This window comes from Notolepis coatsorum (genome assembly GCF_963971535.1).
Source record: "Notolepis coatsorum genome assembly, chromosome: 2".
In the NCBI taxonomy this organism is placed as follows: Eukaryota; Metazoa; Chordata; class Actinopteri; order Aulopiformes; family Paralepididae; genus Notolepis; species Notolepis coatsorum.
The window spans coordinates 6,638,684-6,658,229 of record NC_140166.1 but is presented as its reverse complement, the minus strand read 5'-3'; positions in this window follow the sequence as shown (position 1 = coordinate 6,658,229).

The following is a 19,546-nucleotide window of genomic DNA, read 5'->3' as shown; positions in this document are numbered from 1 at the left end:
TTGGGCAATCCGGTGGACTAAGGGAGAAAGTCATACGCGGAGGATGTGTTTTTGGAACACAGGCCTGTACGACTCTCTGGGCGAGGGGAAAATAGGGGATTTTTATTTGTATATATATATGTTTTTAAGCTCGGCTCTCAACGGGACCTCATTAATTGGATGTACATCTATTGTAGCTTCGCACTCCAGAAGCATTACCAAAAACTACACAAAAACATGCATAGATTATGGCTAGTTTGAATATAATGATATGGAACACCGGTGGGATAAACAAACAACACAAACGCAAAAGCGTGCTCACACTGATGAAAAAAGAACATGTGGACGTGGCTCTACTAAGCGAAACGCACATTTTAGAGGAAGACATAGATACGTTAGCGGATAACATATACCATAATATTAGTCACTCTTCTTTTGGTACAAGAACTCGAGGTGTAGCCATAGTCGTCAGACGTAAATTAAATATCGAATTAAAAGGGGTATGGTCGGATGCTGAGGGGCGTATAACTATAGCTAGGATTGTACATAATAACAGGAAAATAGCGTTGGCAGCGGTATATGCCCCAAATTTGTACGAAGTGGGTTTCTTCACTTCACTAACCGTTGAAATGTTAAACCATCCCGAGTACTCATTTATAATAGGTGCGGATTTTAATGCCATTTGGAATCCAAGGATGGACAAATCTTACCTTGCCTTTTCCAGCGAACAAAAAAATTCATCTAAAGCATTAAAAGATTGGTCAAAGACTACAGGGGTAATTGATTTATGGCGTTCACTTAATCCCACGACCCGAAAGTACTCCTGTCGATCGGCGAGACACAACACATTATCCAGAATTGATTACGTCTTTGCATCCCCGAGACTATTTGATAAATATGAAGTGGAAATGATACCCAATGCGCTTTCAGATCACTGTTATTTAATCCTAAAAGCAACATTTGGTATACTATCTTCCCGGGCCCCAAGATGGCGTTTTAATACTATGCTGCTTAACAACAAGGAATTCATTACACAACTCAAAGAAGCTCTCACAGTATTCCTACGGGATAATGCAAATGCGGTGCAAGACCCCAGAATAATATGGATGTCGGTAAAGGGTATGATCAAGGATTTCACGGATAGATTTTCCTCCATTTTGCGCAAAAATCAATGCACAAAACTGTCTGAAATGGAAACGCTTTACTCAACGTTATTTAATTCTTTAAAATACAACAACTCAACTAGACTAGAAAATCAAGTTAACATTCTAAAAACAGAGATCAATGCAATATACAGACAAAAATCGGAAATGCAAATACGCAGCACAAGACAACAGCAGTATTTCCAAGGTTCTAAACCTAGTCACCTATTAGCCATGCGATTAAGAATTAATGCAAAATTTGCAGATATAACTGCCATTAGAAAACAACAAGTACTTGTAACAGACCCCAAAATAATAAACGATACATTCAAAGAATTCTACTCCGACTTGTATAATTCAGAAACGACCTTTGATCAAAACAAATTGGACACATATCTTAATCAAATTATTCTCCCTAAACTTTCGGAGGACGACGCTAAACAGTTAGAAGCACCGATCACATTAGAAGAACTCAAGAAGGCCATATCCGGAATGAAAAATGGTAAGGCTCCGGGAAGAGACGGTATCCCATCAGAAATGTACCTTTCTTGTTGGGACATATTTGGACCCTTATTACTAAATATGATCTTATACTCAGTCAAGGAGGGGAGCTTCCATAAACACCACAATATCGCACTCATTTCAGTCCTTCTCAAAAAAGACAAAGACCCCACCGAGTGCGGTAGTTACAGACCTTTAAGCCTCCTCGGAACCGATGTCAAACTGTACTCTAAGGTATTAGCCATCAGATTGCAAAAGCATATGACGTCTTTAGTTCATCCGGACCAAACTGGCTTCATAAGAGGTCGCCTGATCAATGATAACATAAGACGAATACTGCACGTACTAGATGCAGACAAAGAGGACACCACACCTAAGGCGATGCTATCCCTGGATGCTATGAAAGCATTTGACAGGCTGGAATGGTCGTTTCTATGGGCAGTATTAGAAAGGATGGGGTTAGGAAAAGGATTCATTGATATGATTAAAGTATTATACAAGGACCCATCGGCCATGATTACAACAGGCACATTCATCTCCGAAATCTTTCCGGTATCACGCTCAGCCAGACAGGGTTGCCCTCTTAGTCCCGGACTATTCGATCTATCATTAGAGCCTTTAGCACAATATATAAGACAATCCCAATACATAGAACCAATCGTAATCAAGGGCACACAACATAAAATTAGTTTATATGCGGACAACGTAATATTGTTCATGCAAAACCCCAACACCACATTGCCGCATCTACTCAAGTTGATAGAGAACTTTGGTGATTTATCGGGATTTAAAATAAATTGGCCGAAGTCGGCTTTCCTTCCTCTTAACATCCATGCAAAAAAAGACACAACCCTCCCAGGTGCGATACCCATGGTAAAACATTTTAGATGCTTGGGTGTGGAAATATTTCCCACCATAAGACAAACGGTGAAGCACAATTACACAAAAATACAGAACAAAATCAAAGACGACCTGGACAGGTGGGCAAAACTTAAAAACTCAGTACAGGCAAGGGTATCAATAGTTAAGATGGATGTATTACCAAGAATCAACTTCATCAGCTCAATGCTACCGTTACCCCCTCCAGAGGGCTACTGGAAAAGATTACACTCCTCCACATACAAATTTATTTGGAATAACAAACCACCTCGCATAAAAAGATCCACCGCACAGAGAAATAAAGCAGACGGTGGCATGGCAGTTCCAGATTTTTTACAATATTTTAAGGCTTTCACATTAAGACCATTGACAATATGGTTTGATCCCCAGGCTTTGGTATCTTGGAGAGAATTGGAAGAAAACATAGTAGCCCCACAGAGACTGAAGGACATAGCACACACTAAACTTTCAATCAAGCACTGTGAGCGGAAATTTGGCCCCATAATTACCCATGCAATCAGAACATGGCGGGAAACACAAAAAAAATATCCTAACCCTCAAAAATGGCATAATCACACTCCCATATTCAATAACAATGCACTCTTAATGGGAAAACATCCTATAAGATTCCCTATATGGGAAGAGCAAGGCATACACTCATTAGGGGATATTTTTAATAACCAGGGCTTCTGTAGTTATGGAGAAATATGCACAAAGTTTAACCTCACCGAGTCCACATGGCTTTTTTACATACAGTTACGCCTATGTTTGAAGTCTCACGGTGTTCCATTACACATACCAGTTGAACACCACAGATACCACAAATTTTTCTATGAAAGAGAAACATTGGGAGGTTTTGTATCAGGTTTTTATTATCAATTACTAACGTCCTCGTATGAAACCCTTCAACTAGACACTGTCTGGAGGAGGGATATTCCAGACCTGGAAAGTGACTTTGATTGGCAAGAAGCATGGGCAAATGTCCGTCTTACATCAAGGAACCCGGACCATCAACAAATCAATCTTAACTATATTCACAGGACATACTTGACTCCTATAAGACTGAACAGAATGGGCCTGAAACAGGACTCAAAATGCTCCCAATGTACAAATGGAGACGAAGGGACATTTATGCACATGTATTGGGACTGCCCACCAGTTAAGGCATTCTGGAAAGATGTGACCCATCAATTATCAAAACTCGTATCTTGGAATATACCAGTACACCCCTCTGTATTGCTTTTAAATGATGTTTTTGAGTTTGCAGTAAATCCACAGCTAAAGAGATTGGTCTTATCGGGTATCACAGTAGCTAAAAAAACTGATCGCATCACGCTGGTTTCAACCGGAAAAAATGTGCCGGAAAGTTTGGTCTCTTACATATCTCGATGTGATATATCAAGAAATATCTACAGCAAGAATTCTGGGTCTCAACGAATCCAAAATGTCAATGTGGGTAGAAGTGGTGGAGAGAATAAAAGCTAGCTTATAATGGTAGTGTCTGGTTAGGAGTGAGGGATAATGGAGGTACTATCCAAGGAGGGGTCCGGGAGGGGGGGGTTCGAGCTGGAGCATATGTGTGTAGGGTTTTAGAAAATAGGTATTAGGGGTATGTCCTATATAAACATTTATATAATTGTTAATTTCGCTGGATATACACTGTATACGGTTAAAATGTTATTATAGACTTTTTTTTTTGTCTTGTTTCTGTACTTGCATGTAATTTTAACCACCTTGACTGTTAGTTTCATTATGCATTATGTGTTGAGTACTGACTTTTAATAATTTTTGTTTTGCAATAATAAAAAAAATAAAAAAATAAAATAAAAAAACTAGACTACCAAGAGGACTGATGTAAAGATGTACAGAGAAGCTGTAGGTAGCCTCATTTATTTGACAACATGTACTCGCCCTGACCTATGTTTTGTAGTGAGTAAATTGTCACAGCATTTTGCTGACCCCACAGAGGAGCACTGGATTACAGCAAAACACGTTTTTCGTTATCTCAAAGGTACAGCAGATAAACAGCTTTGATTCAGAAAGAGCAGCGAAGGCTTAAAGGGCTTAAAGCCTACAGTGATGCAGATTGGGCAGCTGACACCACAGACAGAAGAAGTACCACAGGGTATTGTGTGAGTTTGAACACAAACAGCTCACTGGTTTCGTGGAAAACAAAGAAGCAGCCCACAGTGGCACTATCAACTTGTGAAGCCGAATATATGGCTCTAGCTATGACAATACAGGAATGTATTTATCTAGAACAACTGCTCGAAGGAATGGATACCTATTTATATAAGAAGACTGTTGTTTATGAGGACAACCAGGGAACCATTGCGATTGCTAGAAACCCTGTGTGCCGACAGAGATATGTCTATATAAAATATCATTTAATCAGATCTGTCATCAGAGAAGAAAGTGACACTGATTTATTGTCCAACAGACGACATGGTAGCAGACGCTATGACGAAACCTGCTTCCGAACTGAAATTGAGAAGATTTGCAGAGGTCATGTTTGGTGTGTAAATATTGACTGTTATGTAGTATTGACTGCCATATTCTTTTGATGCTCTGAACTGTATTATTTTCTTTGTAAAAGGTTGTTTTTGAACAAGTTGTACAGTGTACTAGGCAACCATAAGTGGGAGTGTTAAAGTTAGAGGTTATATATGATTGCAAGTAACTGTGTAACTGCCTAACTGTCTAACTGTATATAACTGATTCCACAAGAGGGCGCTATAGGCGGAGCCGTTAATGCTGCCGCCAGGTAGAGGGTATTTAAGGAGATGTCTCTTCCACCTTCACTCTCAGAGGAGAAGGATGTATCATGTACTGCTGTGGAGCATGTGAAATAAACTATAGCTAAAGATAGAAACCATGCCTCATGAACATATTATTGTCGCCCCATAGCAGACTCTGTCAACACAGCTAATATGAAGGACAACCCCCTCCCCAAAATAGGTAAAAACATGTATCCTTACCTGTAATATGTTAACCAACAATTTCAGAGACTTACTGCATTATATTCCATTATGTTTGTCGGCGGGTACCTGAATGTTGTCTTCCTTTACTTTCCTATAAATAAGGACATTTCCACAAAATGTATGCAGAAAAGGCACAAATTGGTGCATAAAAGTACACCAGATTGCAGGAAATGAAGTGCTTTGAATTTCCAAGGGGAGGCCCTCCAGACCCACAGACTTTGCATTGGTTTGTGGCTCAGTAGCCAGAGCTAGTATGAGGAGCAGCTTGCATTGTGCTGAGAAAGGACTCGACTGATCATCATTGGTGACTAGGTAATAGACATGTTCGCTGTCCACGTCACTCTGTGCGCTCGCATCAAGGGAGGGGCAAAAGGCACGTAACGGGGCAGAGTGCAGAGTAGACTACAATATATTTGAATTTGTTAGCCATGCTAGCGATCTAAACAATTAATCCATGCCAAAGCTAGATATGTAAAGGGTGAAAGACTCACACTCAGCCATGCTAATTTGGCAAAAAGAGCCATAGAGCCCCATGTACTTTTTTAACAGCTCGCGCAGGTAGGGGGCAATTTAGTCACGTGACTTTGATTGATTGATTGATTGATTGAAAACTTTATTAACAGATTGCAGAATGGGTACAATACAGTACAGCTCAATACACAATTGTTAAGGGGATGCAGACCAGAGAAAGACTTTCGTCTTGTTTACATCAGGGTCCCCCATTTTCAGTTCATCATGACATACACGACATACAGATAGACAGTACTGCTACATCTATACATTTATGACATATCAGATTTGCAAATACAGTACTGTTTGTGATACCAAAAGAGTCCAGAAAAGAGAGTATATACATTTGACGTAGAAACTGTACATTGGAGGGTAGGTGGGGGGGGGACTGTACATTGGAGGAGGTTGGGTGGGTGGGGTGGGACACTACAACTGTACAAGCAAAACTGTACATTGGAATATTTACAAAACCATACTTGGTCATTTACTGTACATTGTGTTGGGTTAGGACATTTATAGTTGGGGGGGGGGGGTAACTGTACATTGGATTATCGACTAAACCTTACTTGGTCCCAAGAAGAGGGTCTCGTGTATTATTGGGTTTAATAGGACATTTATTGTACATTGGAGGGGGTTGCGTTAGGACATTTACAGGGGCCAGTTTTCGAATTGCAGTCTCTTGTAGGTGCTCTTTAAGAGTGGTTTTGAAAGTGGGTAGTGATTCACATTGACTCAGTTGGTATTCCTGATTGGCTTGAACACGGTATGTTTGTAAACAGCGAACAGGTCTATAAAATAAAACGTAACTATCACTTGAATCATGCCTGCAACAACTTCAGCCACCTGCACACGGCAATAAGTAACAATCATTTTCACTACAAGACCATCAGATCCTAGTTCAGTCCAGAACAGGTTTTTGTTTTTATTTTATTTTTTACATGTCAACAACATGTAACAACAGAACAGTTTGTTTGATAAAGCTTTGATTCTCAATTATTTGGGCACACAGGAGGGGTTGCTATTGCTGGCTACACCTCAGGTTCTGCCAAGAAAGGTTTGGAGAAATTCTCGGTTTAATAAATTGCTATATAGATATATTTATACTGTGAATTTCTACAGACCTCTCCTGGCAGAGGCTGACGTGTGGCCAGCAATAGCAACAAAACAAAAAACTTAAACAAAGTGCAATACCATTTGGGCACACTTTTGCCTAGAGGTTGCTGTTCATAGCATTAAAGATTCTACCTTTAATACTAAAAAGTATCCCGAGACCAGTTCATTACAATTCATAGGGATTAGAGCCAGGTGTGTGTGTGTGTGTGTGTGGTGTGTGTGTGTGTGTGTGTGAGTGCGTGCGTGCGTGCCCAGTACAACCACAGTCTGACACTGTTGACCACTAGTATCTGCCCAGTACAACCACAGTCTGACACTGTTGACCAGTGTTGCGTTGCTGATATCAAAGCTGGTTGCACGCTGTTTTAATGACGCCACGTGCATGCGCGCTCCAGCGCATGCGCATAAATGTTCCCTCGCATAAGCACAGACTAAAGACAGTGCCTAATTGCCTCTACGAATGGAATGTAACACATTTCATTCACAAGTTTTGTGTGAATGTATCTGAGAACGTATTTGAACACACTTGACGACCGGCGCTATTGTTATGCAAAGTAGTACTTAGCGAGTTGGCGCATCAGTCGAGTGCAGCGCATTCCTGTGTGCACGCGCGTGCACATCCGTGCATGTGCGTGCGTTAGGGCTGGGCGATATGGCCTAAAAATAAAATCCCAGATAATTTTTTTTTAAATCCGATTTACGATTTTAATCGGTTTTTTTCTCTTGAAAACTAGAAACGCCAAGGAAATCATTCAAATTTATTTTGAAAAAATAAAAAAAATAAAAAAAAAATATATATATATATATATATATATATATATATATATATATATATATATATATATATATATATATATATATATATATATATATATATAAAAGGTTACTCTTGATCAAACAAAGATTAATCCTATTGGGATTAATAGTGCAATAACTTTTTCACCAAACTTCATTTAAAACAAATAAAATGTGCCTTTTGATCATCAAACAAGAATGAATTTCCCTATTGGGATTAATAAAGTGCAAATCTAACTTTCACCAAACATCACTTTTTGTTAAATAAAAGGTGACCCTTGAATTATTATTATTTTTTTTTTTTTTTGAAAGTCGATTTTAATTTTTCAAAATCATCCTAAATCATTAATTCGAATTAATCGATAATATCAATTAATCGCCCAGCCCTAGCGTGCGTGTGCTTCTGCTCACAGAGCCGGTTGCACGGCGTGCAACCCCGTCCCATGAGAATCGCACCTCTGCTGTTGACCACTAGGAGCTGCCCAGTACAACCACAGTCTGACACTGTTGACCACTAGGAGCTGCCCAGTACAACCACAGTCTGACACTGTTGACCACTAGGAGCTGCCCAGTACAACCACAGTCTGACACGGTTGACCACTAGGAGCTGCCCAGTACAACCACAGTCTGACACGGTTGACCACTAGGAGCTGCCCAGTACAACCACAGTCTGTCACTGTTGACCACTAGGAGCTGCCCAGAACAACCAGTCTGTCACTGTTGACCACTAGGAGCTGCCCAGAACAACCAGTCTGTCACTGTTGACCACTAGGAGCTGCCCAGAACAACCAGTCTGACACTGTTGACCACTAGGAGCTGCCCAGTACAACCACAGTCTGACACTGTTGACCACTAGGAGCTGCCCAGTACAACCACAGTCTGACACTGTTGACCACTAGGAGCTGCCCAGTACAACCACAGTCTGACACTGTTGACCACTAGGAGCTGCCCAGTACAACCACAGTCTGACACTGTAGACCACTATGAGCTGCCCAGTACAACCACAGTCTGACACGGTTGACCACTAGGAGCTGCCCAGTACAACCACAGTCTGACACTGTTGACCACTAGGAGCTGCCCAGAACAACCAGTCTGTCACTGTTGACCACTAGGAGCTGCCCAGAACAACCAGTCTGTCACTGTTGACCACTAGGAGCTGCCCAGAACAACCAGTCTGTCACTGTTGACCACTAGGAGCTACCCAGTACAACCACAGTCTGTCACTGTTGGCCACTAGGAGCTGCCCAGTACAACCACAGTCTGTCACTGTTGACCACTAGGAGCTGCCCAGTACAACCACAGTCTGACACTGTTGACCACTAGGAGCTGCCCAGTACAACCACAGTCTGACACTGTTGACCACTAGGAGCTGCCCAGTACAACCACAGTCTGTCACTGTTGACCACTAGGAGCTGCCCAGTACAACCACAGTCTGTCACTGTTGACCACTAGGAGCTGCCCAGTACAACCACAGTCTGTCACTGTTGACCACTAGGAGCTGCCCAGTACAACCACAGTCTGTCACTGTTGACCACTAGGAGCTGCCCAGTACAACCACAGTCTGTCACTGTTGGCCACTAGGAGCTGCCCACACAGTCTGACATTGTTGACCGCTATGCTGCCCAGTACAACCACAGCATGTTGGCCACTGAACAGTTGAGGGTTTGAGTGCCTTGCTCGAGGGCCCTTTCAGCAGTAGTTGTTGTGAGAGGGGACAGGGTTGTTCATTCACTTCCCCCACCCAGATGTCCCTGACTGCCCTGCTCAGGGATTTGAACGGGTGACCTCCCTGTCACCAGCCCGCTCCTCTAACCTCTAGGACACCGCTGGCCCGCTCTCTCTCCCCTCTCTGTGACATCTCACTCCATTCTCTACAGCCAGAATGAGAGCCATAGAATGGACTACAATGCTGCTATGTGTCCGAGAATGGAGAGAAGAGGGAGCGGGGAGGGGGTGGAGGGGGGGCTGGGGGTGGGGGGGGGGGGTGAGTGGCAGTGCCTTTGTGTCCTGAGTGCAGGAGTCTACGACACTAGAGGTCAGGGGTCAAAGTGAAGTTAAGAGGTCAAATTTTACTTTCGCTGGAAGCCCACCCAGAGAGAGTAAGAGAGAGGGAGGGAGGGAGAGACGAGTGAGAGAGAGGGAGACAAGTGAAAAACAGTTCGGAGGAAAAGGAAGCAAAATCCAATCCAAAACAGTTTACAACTTATTACTCGCATTCACCCATTCACTCACACATTCACACATTCACACCAGGGGCGGATTTAGGATTGTAGGAGATCCGGGGCTTAGCCCAGATGGGCCCCCTTTTTTTTTTTTTTTTTTTTTTTTTGGGCAGGCAAGGGGTTGTTTGGAGGCACGACCCCCTCCACGACAGATTTTTTTTGAATTTAATGAACCTGTACGTGCAATTTCCTGCAATATAGAGCCTTCAATCTTGACCAATAAAGCTGCTCTTTTCACTATAAAACTCAGTTAACCATAACGTAGTTATGGTTAGATTTATATATTGGGGGGGGATATATCATATTTTTCATATAATCAAAAAGTGGTGGAGCAAGATTATACCTCCGAATGCTCTTATGGCCAGGCGTCTATGATTCACTGATACAAAGTAAAATAGTGCAGTGCAATAAAATAGTTAGTAAAATAGAATAAAATAATGCAATAGTGCATTGCAATAAAATAGTTATCATCGTATTTTTTCGGGAGGCCGGTAAGGAGTGCATTACAGTAGTCGAGTTGGCTTGAGATAAAGGCATGGATCTGGTTTTCAGCGTCCTTTTGATTTATAAATGGCCGTACTTTAGCTATGTTTCTAAGGTGGAAGAATTAAGTTTTTGTCAACTTGTTGATTGTGATTTAAAGCTTAGGTCTGAGTCTACCATAACACCAAGACTTAACTCACTCAAATACAGTTAGCAGCTGGATAGACCACAGATGGAAATTAGCTTCTGCTAAATCTGGTGCAAACATATTTTCATGTAACAATGATGAATTGTAAAAAAAAAAAAAAAAAATTTAAATAGATTCTGGGCTTTTCAGAATATATCCGGGGCTTGAGCCCAGGTAGCCACCCCCTAGCTCCGCCCCTGATTCACACACTGACGGCGGAGGCAACCATGCAAGGTGCCAACCTGCTCATCGAGAGCAGTTAAGGGGTTAAGTGTCTTGCTCAAGGACACTTCAACACATTGCCGGGAGGAGCCGGGATCAAACCGGGAACCTTCAGAGATCAATTTCTCCATTTACAGAGATCAGGTTGTAATGCATTAAACATATCGATCTACATGACGGTGACCGTAAGTAAGATTTACATGACATGACTAGAAAATAATTGACAAATTTATATATTTTATACCCAGTTTAATCGCCTGTACATTGTATATTACATATATTACATTTGGTTGGATGCCAAACTTTTTTTTGTACTGTACTTGTGCTGTATAACGACAATACATTTGAATCTAATCTAATTCAATATTATCCACATACTTGACACTCTACCCCTATTGAAATGTTAACACAACATGTGCATAAGAGAAGGGCCCGATATTTGACTTTGAAATATGTCCTCTCAACCCAAAGGCCCGACTATAGCCATGTGATGAATACTGACTGAAGATGGGGATTATTATTATTATGTGTGATGTGGTTATTATGTGTGATTGGGGATTATTATGTGTGATGTGGTTATGCGATGCCTTGACAAATCCCTCACTTCTGCTTGGAAATAAAGGTGTTCTGATTCCAAATGTTGCTTGTTTATAAAACAGCAACACAGAGGGTAGTCTGGAATATTAAAATAATGAACATGTTATGTATTGATCAAAGGGAAGTTAGTGTGTTTATATGCTCACAGTATTCTGGGTAACGGCTCATATTCTGGTTAAAGATCAGATCTGTGATTCGTGGGTAAACAGCACCCTCTATATCTTTCCGCCCCAGCTTAAAGGAACACACCAACATTATGGGAAATGCGCTCACCGTCTTCTCCAGAGTCAGACAAGAAGATAGAGACCGATTTCCTCTCTGTGCGTTCTAGCCTAGCTTAGCACAAATTAATGGAAGCAGATACAGACCAGCTAACTTGGCTGTTGGCCAAAACTAGTGGTCCGTATCCACTAGTTTGACACATATTGAGAGTAAATGAGTTTTGTCATGTTTTATACAATCATTGTGTTTTTCCCTCTTGTGGTCGTTTTGAATATTACACTAATTTTCTTTAGCTTTTTTCTAGCTTTGATGCTATTGTCATGTGACACTGCCAGGTCAGCAAATTTTCTCAGATATATATAACTAGATGGTGCAAGGCGGAGTCTCCAGCGTAGTTCACCAGCGGCCATCTTGTCACAGGCAGCACGCCCACTCATAACATGAATCTCTATGGTGCATGTACTATTGAAATAACCATAGCTTGCTAGATTTTCAACTGATTTACAAACGGTTTGGTTTATTACAAACGTTATTAACGTGGCTATGATTCAGGATGCTTGGACATGTTGAAATTAGTTTCATATGAAAGTCCATTATAAGTATGCAGTATGATGGGCGGCTGGGTAGCGCAGCGGACTAAGCGCCTGCCTACCACCGCAGAGACACTGGTATCGAATCCAGCTGTCAGCGGTAACTCCGGCTTGGTCAGTTGTCCATACTAACAGTACTACAGGCCGGTCGGGGCACCTGCTCAGCGAGGGAGGGAACTGGGGGAAGTAGTGTGAGCCTCCCACACGTTACGCTCCCCCAGTGAGAGTCCTCGCTGTCAGGTGAAAAGAAGTGGCTGGCTGACTGCATGTATCGGAGGGGACATGTGATAGTATCTATCAACCCTCCCTAGAACCTCATCCTTCACTCTGTCATCTTTCTCTCCCATTACAGAAGCAGAGACCCTGACACTGGTAACGTCGAACCGTCCGACTACTTGCCAGCTGGACCAGCTACCCTCCCCACTCCTCCAGACCATAGCACCAGACATCCTCCCATTCCTAACGGCAACCATCAACTCCTCACTCAACTCGGGGGTGGTCCCCACCTCCCTAAAACAAGCCAGAGTCACGCTGCTCATAAAAAAAAAAACCTGAACCCTACCGTCATAGGCAACTACCGTCCTGTCTCTCTTCTCTCCTTCCTTTCTAAAACACTTGAACGTGCTGTATCCAACCAACTTACTGCTTATCTCTTACAGAATGACCTCCTAGACCCTAATCAGTCAGTCTGTCCGACATTTCTGCCTGGATGACGACCAACCACCTCAAACTGAACCTAAGCAAAACAGAATTGCTCCACCTGCCGGCCAAATCCTCCCCCCTAACCGACCTTTCAATCACAGTCGAGAATGCAGCTGTGACTGCGTCCCCGACCGCCAAGAACCTTGGTGTTGTCCTCGACGACCAGTTGAACTTCTCTGCTCACATCGCAGCGACGACCAGAACCTGCCGATTCCTCCTGAGCAACGTCAGAAGGATCCGCCCCTTCCTGACAAAAGAAGCCACCCAACTCCTCGTCCAATCAACAGTCATCTCCCGCCTCGACTACTGCAACGCACTGCTCGCTGGCCTCCCGGCCACTGCCACTAAGCCTCTTCAACTCATTCAGAACGCAGCGGCCCGCCTGATCTCAAACCTACCGAAGTCGGCCCATGTCACCCCACTTCTTAGGGACCTGCACTGGCTCCCCATTGCTGCACGAATCCGCTTCAAGGCCCTCGACCTAGCATACCGTGCGGCAAAGGGAACCGCTCCTGCCTACCTCCGGTCAATGGTCTCTAACTACACACCCTCAAGACCCCTACGCTCTGCATCTTCTGGCCGCCTCAGACCTACTCCTATCCAAGCTCCGGGAGGGTCATCAAAGAGAAGTCGCCTATTCTCAGTCCTTGCCCCACAATGGTGGAATGAACTACCCACCCCAGTTAGGACAGCCGAATCACGTCCAATCTTTCGCCGTCGACTAAAGACGCACTTCTTCAACCATTATCTGAATTAAAAAAAATAAAAAAATCTAACCCTAACTAACCGTACTGTCATGCACTTGTCCTAATAAACTAACCTACACTGTAGCACTCAACACTTTGATGAACATTGTTGCTCAGCTGATAGAGTTGTGCCCTTCCTGATGGCTTGTCGTACAGAACTTGTAAGTCGCTTTGGATAAAAGCGTCAGCTAAATGACTAAATGTAAATGTAAATATAAATGTAGACCGGCAAGTGGGGGGGAAATGCACGCAATGACCAGGAAGGGGAGGGGGGAATTGGCATAACGACTAAATTGGGGATGGGAGAAAAATACAGAAAAAAGGAGGAGAAAAAGTAGATAAAAAAGTATGCAGTATGATAACTACATCTCTGACGTTTATTTTAATTTTTTAAATAATTTTTAGCATTTTACAGCTTATATTGGTCACGCAGGACCGACAGAGGTGAGGGCGAGTGGGAGGAGATGTGGGGAAGACATGCAGCAAATGTCACTGGGAGCGGGATGCGAACCCGGGACGGCCGCGTAGGTGTGCGAGGCACTATGCGGTGCGCCCCTTCTCTGACGTTTATAACAAACCAAACTGTTTGGAAATTGATTGAAAATTGAGCAAGCTATGGTTATTTCAATAGTACGTGCACCATTACTACCAGTCGACTATCGAAACATTTCGGCCATTCAAAGTCGACTATACAAATCCTTAGTCGGGGACAGCCCTAGTATATACACACACTGAGAGGGGACAGCCCTAGTATATACACACACTGAGAGGGGACAGCCCTAGTATATACACACACTGAGAGGGGACAGCCCTAGTATATACACACACTGAGAGGGGACAGCCCTAGTATATACACACACTGAGAGGGGACAGCCCTAGTATATACACACACTGAGAGGGGACAGCCCTAGTATATACACACACTGAGAGGGGACAGCCCTAGTATATACACACACTGAGAGGGGACAGCCCTAGTATATACACACACTGAGAGGGGACAGCCCTAGTATATACACACACGGAGAGGGGACAGCCCTAGTATATACACACACTGAGAGGGGACAGCCCTAGTATATACACACACTGAGAGGGGACAGCTCTAGTATATACACACACTGAGAGGGGACAGCCCTAGTATATACACACACTGAGAGGGGACAGCCCTAGTATATACACACACTGAGAGGGGACAGCCCTAGTATATACACACACTGAGAGGGGACAGCCCTAGTATATACACACACTGAGAGGGGACAGCCCTAGTATATACACACACTGAGAGGGGACAGCCCTAGTATATACACACACTGAGAGGGGACAGCCCTAGTATATACACACACTGAGAGGGGACAGCCCTAGTATATACACACACTGAGAGGGGACAGCTCTAGTATATACACACACTGAGAGGGGACAGCCCTAGTATATACACACACTGAGAGGGGACAGCCCTAGTATATACACACACTGAGAGGGCAGGATACATTTGAATATGGCCACCAGTGATGTTATCAGGGACATTGAATCCTTGTTATCTACAGCTCTGTGAAATTATGTAGATATAGCAATACCCTGTCTTCTAGGGACTGGTACCTTATCATTTCATTGAGCTGCAATTAATACAACACAAGGATGCAATGTCCTTGGTGAAGCTTTGGGCAGTCCTTTGTGCCGGTGGCAATCACGCTCCACAACCAGGCAGGGCCAGGATGGGCCAACTGCCGTGGACTGGAGGAGCTGGGTTGTGGACTGTAACAAACGTATTTAATTATTTAACACCAAAAACTGAATAATTTCAGGTAATTAACATTACATATATCTCGTCATGGAATTAACACAACATTATGCATACTTTTGACAATAAATAAAATCAGAATTTGTTCTTACTTGCTTGCCTAGGTAAATAAAGGTGAAATAAATGTTTAATTTTTTTTTAATTAATTTTGAAAACAGATACCGATAATTTCCGATATCACATTTTAATGCCAATATCGGCCGGTAATATCGGACATCCCTATTTTCAATCAATAATCATTGGTGACCATATTCAAACTCAATTACTCTCAATAACTGAACTAAATTGTGTGGAGGTTTGTGGTAATACCTACAAGAGCACCATACAGGCAATAGGCACCATGCAAAAAAGAGCAATCAGAATAGTGAATAATGTAGGATATTATGAACACACCAATGGACTATTTATAAAGTCACAGATATTGAAATTTAGGGATTTAGTGGAATAAAAAATTGCACAAATAGTGTATAATTAAGCATTACATCACGCGACGGAGTGTAGTGTGTTATACTCATTAGACCACGCCTAGGGGTGGTTGTTAGGCCCGACGCGCAGCGGAGGGTCGATAGACCCCCCTAGGCGTGATCTAATGAGTATAACACACGACTTCAAGTGATTTAATGCTTTTATACAATGGCCGAATTCACCCAACTTTATTGCTATACAATAAACACACAGTAATTGAAGCATAATGGAGATTTATTCACAAAACCATCCACAGAGAAAGTAGATCCAATAGTAGATCCAAGTCTGACAAAAATAAAAATAAATCCGCGATTTTTCTTTTGTTTCACAATGGGTCATGACAAACCAATTACATAATCCAACATATGTGTAACGAACTAACATATTCCAGTTGACTATCTTTTTTGGAGGATTCGTTCAAAATATATTCATACTTCCATTTGTCTATCTATGGCGGACTCATTCAGAAAAAGTAATTCGGTTGTGGGAGGGATCTGGGGTCACGTGGAGTGTGTTATACGAAATAACAACGGCTAACTTGACTGTTTCAGCCAATCAGAATCAAGATATTTGCATGCCATTGTATAAAGCAAGACATAATCTACTGTCAGGCAACATCCAAACATGTTCATAGATAGAGAAGGGAGATTTAACTTAAAACAGCTGACTGTAAAAAAAAGCATGTGCATATCTGTCTGTGGGGTGAAGTTGTGGAATCGTCTACCCGAGGCGTTAAAAGAAAGTAAAAATACTGCTCATTTCAAAAGGAAGTTCAAACACTTTATCCTTGGGGCGGCTAAGTGGCGCAGTGGGCAAGGCGCTCGCCACTAACGCAGGAGATGCTGGTATCGAGCCCAGCTCTCGGCGTTGCTACCGGCTTGGCTGGTCGTTCATACTAACACAATTGGCAGTGTTAGGGGTGGGAAAGCTGGTGGGTGGGGATCGGACGTTGTGGACAGCGACTCCTACAGGTCGGTTGGTGCGCCTGTACAGCAGAATCAGGAAGTATCGGGGGCAGCGTGAGCCTCCCACGCGTTACTCCTCGCCACTGAGAGATTGCGCTGTTCAGGTGAAAAGATGCAACAGCTGCCTCCTCGTGTACCGGAGGGGACACGTGATGCAAGGCTTCGTCCACATTGCAGCCGACCAGTGGGAGGCGTCTAGCAACGTTCGAGACAGGGGAGGGGAGAATTGAAGGGAGAATTGGCGAGGTGAAATTGGGATGGGAGAAAAATAGGGAGAAAAAGTGGATACAAAAAAAAAACCCACTTTATCCTTGAGAAGTATGGTTAACCGAGTGTTTCGAATCAAATTACTAGATCAATTGTTAACATTTTTGCTTGATGATTGTTGTTAATTATTTTTGTTTTTTTGTTTTGTTTTTGTTGGTTGTTAACGAAGATCAACGATAAATGTAAGATGATGCACTCATGTAGCTTCAGCCCTAACCTTTTTCGGCCAACTTTATGTAAATTGATTTGTGTATGTTATTTTTTGTACATGCTAAATGGCTTGAAATAAACTTAATCATTCATTCATTCATCCATTCATTCATTCATCCATTAAATGAATGTGTGCAAAACTTGTGGGTGTGTGAGATTACGTGCAAAAATAAATCAGCATTGTTTCTTTGGTGAAGTGCCCCTTTTAATAAGCATCTTCATATCAACACGTCAATCAGTATAATACCCCTGTATTGAGGGATAAAGAAAACACTCAATATTATCATGCAGCAAGGCAAGGCAGGCATGTTTATTTATATAACACATTTCATATACAGAGGGACTTCGGACATCCTAGCTTTTTATGTAATTTAATGGCACATAGCAAGATGGTGTCTAAGGTATGAATAGTCTCTCATTCCAGACATGTTACAGCTCACATGAAGCATTGTAACAAGCAGATAAAGATTATGGGCTGTTTGGATGCAGATGGAAAATGGTCTTCTCATCTGGGGAATATATTTAAGATGTCGCACAAGAGCATCAGCATTTAATTTATCCAGTCAGGTGCGTTTCCCACGTGAGGAAATGGGAAGTAGGGAGGGGATACATGCACACAACATGTCAACTACAACATTCATTTTGGACAAAGGTTTTTTTTTTTTTATTATAAATGTATTAACTATTAATAAATGTTTGGGGGGGGGGTGAGCAATACTTTTATTCTGCACCTTTCTAAAAGCTCTGTTGATGTATTCTTTATTTAAATGATTTATCTACATATAGATATTATCTATAGCACCTTTAACAGACTACCTAAATGGACAATATATAACGTATGAAGTATGCTTATGTGTATACTGTATACTTACTTCATCAGAGCATATATTTAGCATTTTTTTTTTATTATATATTAGATATTAGTTATTAAATTATATATATTGTAACTATTTATTGTAGGGAACATATAACTGAGAGGGCATACATACCCTCATCTTGCACCTTGACCTTTTTACATTGCCTACTTGCCCATATGCGCATGTCCAGAGTTAATTATATTGTTATATTGTTTACACTGCCTATTTATTTTTGTATTCTATTTAAATTTGTACTTCTCCACTGTACTATAATTCTATGACCTGTATCATGTCTCCTACTACCTGTACCTCCCCTCCCCCATGCTGCTATGATGCCTGAATTTCCCCAAGGGGATCAATATAGGAATATTTTATCTTATCTTATCTTAAATTCAGCGAGAGTTGGACAGGTTATAGAAGGTTCTTGTAAAAAAAAATTGAGAACAGCAGATTAGCTGCTCACTTGAGGAACGTGCATCACTTCCACGCTACAGGGCCTTCTCTCGGACCGTATTTAAGTTCCGACATTAATGTTTGGTCTAAACAACCAACGCCAGGGGCCCCTATTATTTAACTGATGAGAGGTGAGGAATGCAGCCTCGTACGCAGGAATGTAGAGCTAGTGTTTGTTGACACTCTGTGACTGCTCCCTTCTCCCATGTTGACAAAGACGTGTTGTTGGGGTTCATTCAGTTCAGCGGGGAGAGAGAGGGGGGGGGTGTCTGTCACCCAGGAGGGGGGGCGGGGGGTCTGTCACCCAGGGGAGGGGGCCTGCTGTGGATATCAGGAACCCCCCCCCCACCAGCAGTGAGAGAGAGAGGGGGGGTCTGTCACCCAGGGGAGGGGGCCTGCTGTGGATATCAGGGATCCCCCCCAGCAGCAGTGAGAGAGAGAGGGAGAGAGTTGAATGGTGGGGTTTGTTGATTCCACCACTCCAATCACTCCCCCGTGTCGCCCCCTCCCTCCTCCCTCAGAACCTTTAAAATTACAAGCCCGTCCGCGACGCTGAATGGAGAAGTGGTCACAGGACTGTTTTTTCAGCCTCCTTTCATCTGTTTTTTTGGAGGACCGTGAGATATTCTTGTTCCTCCAACCCCCCCCCCCCCCCCCCCCCCC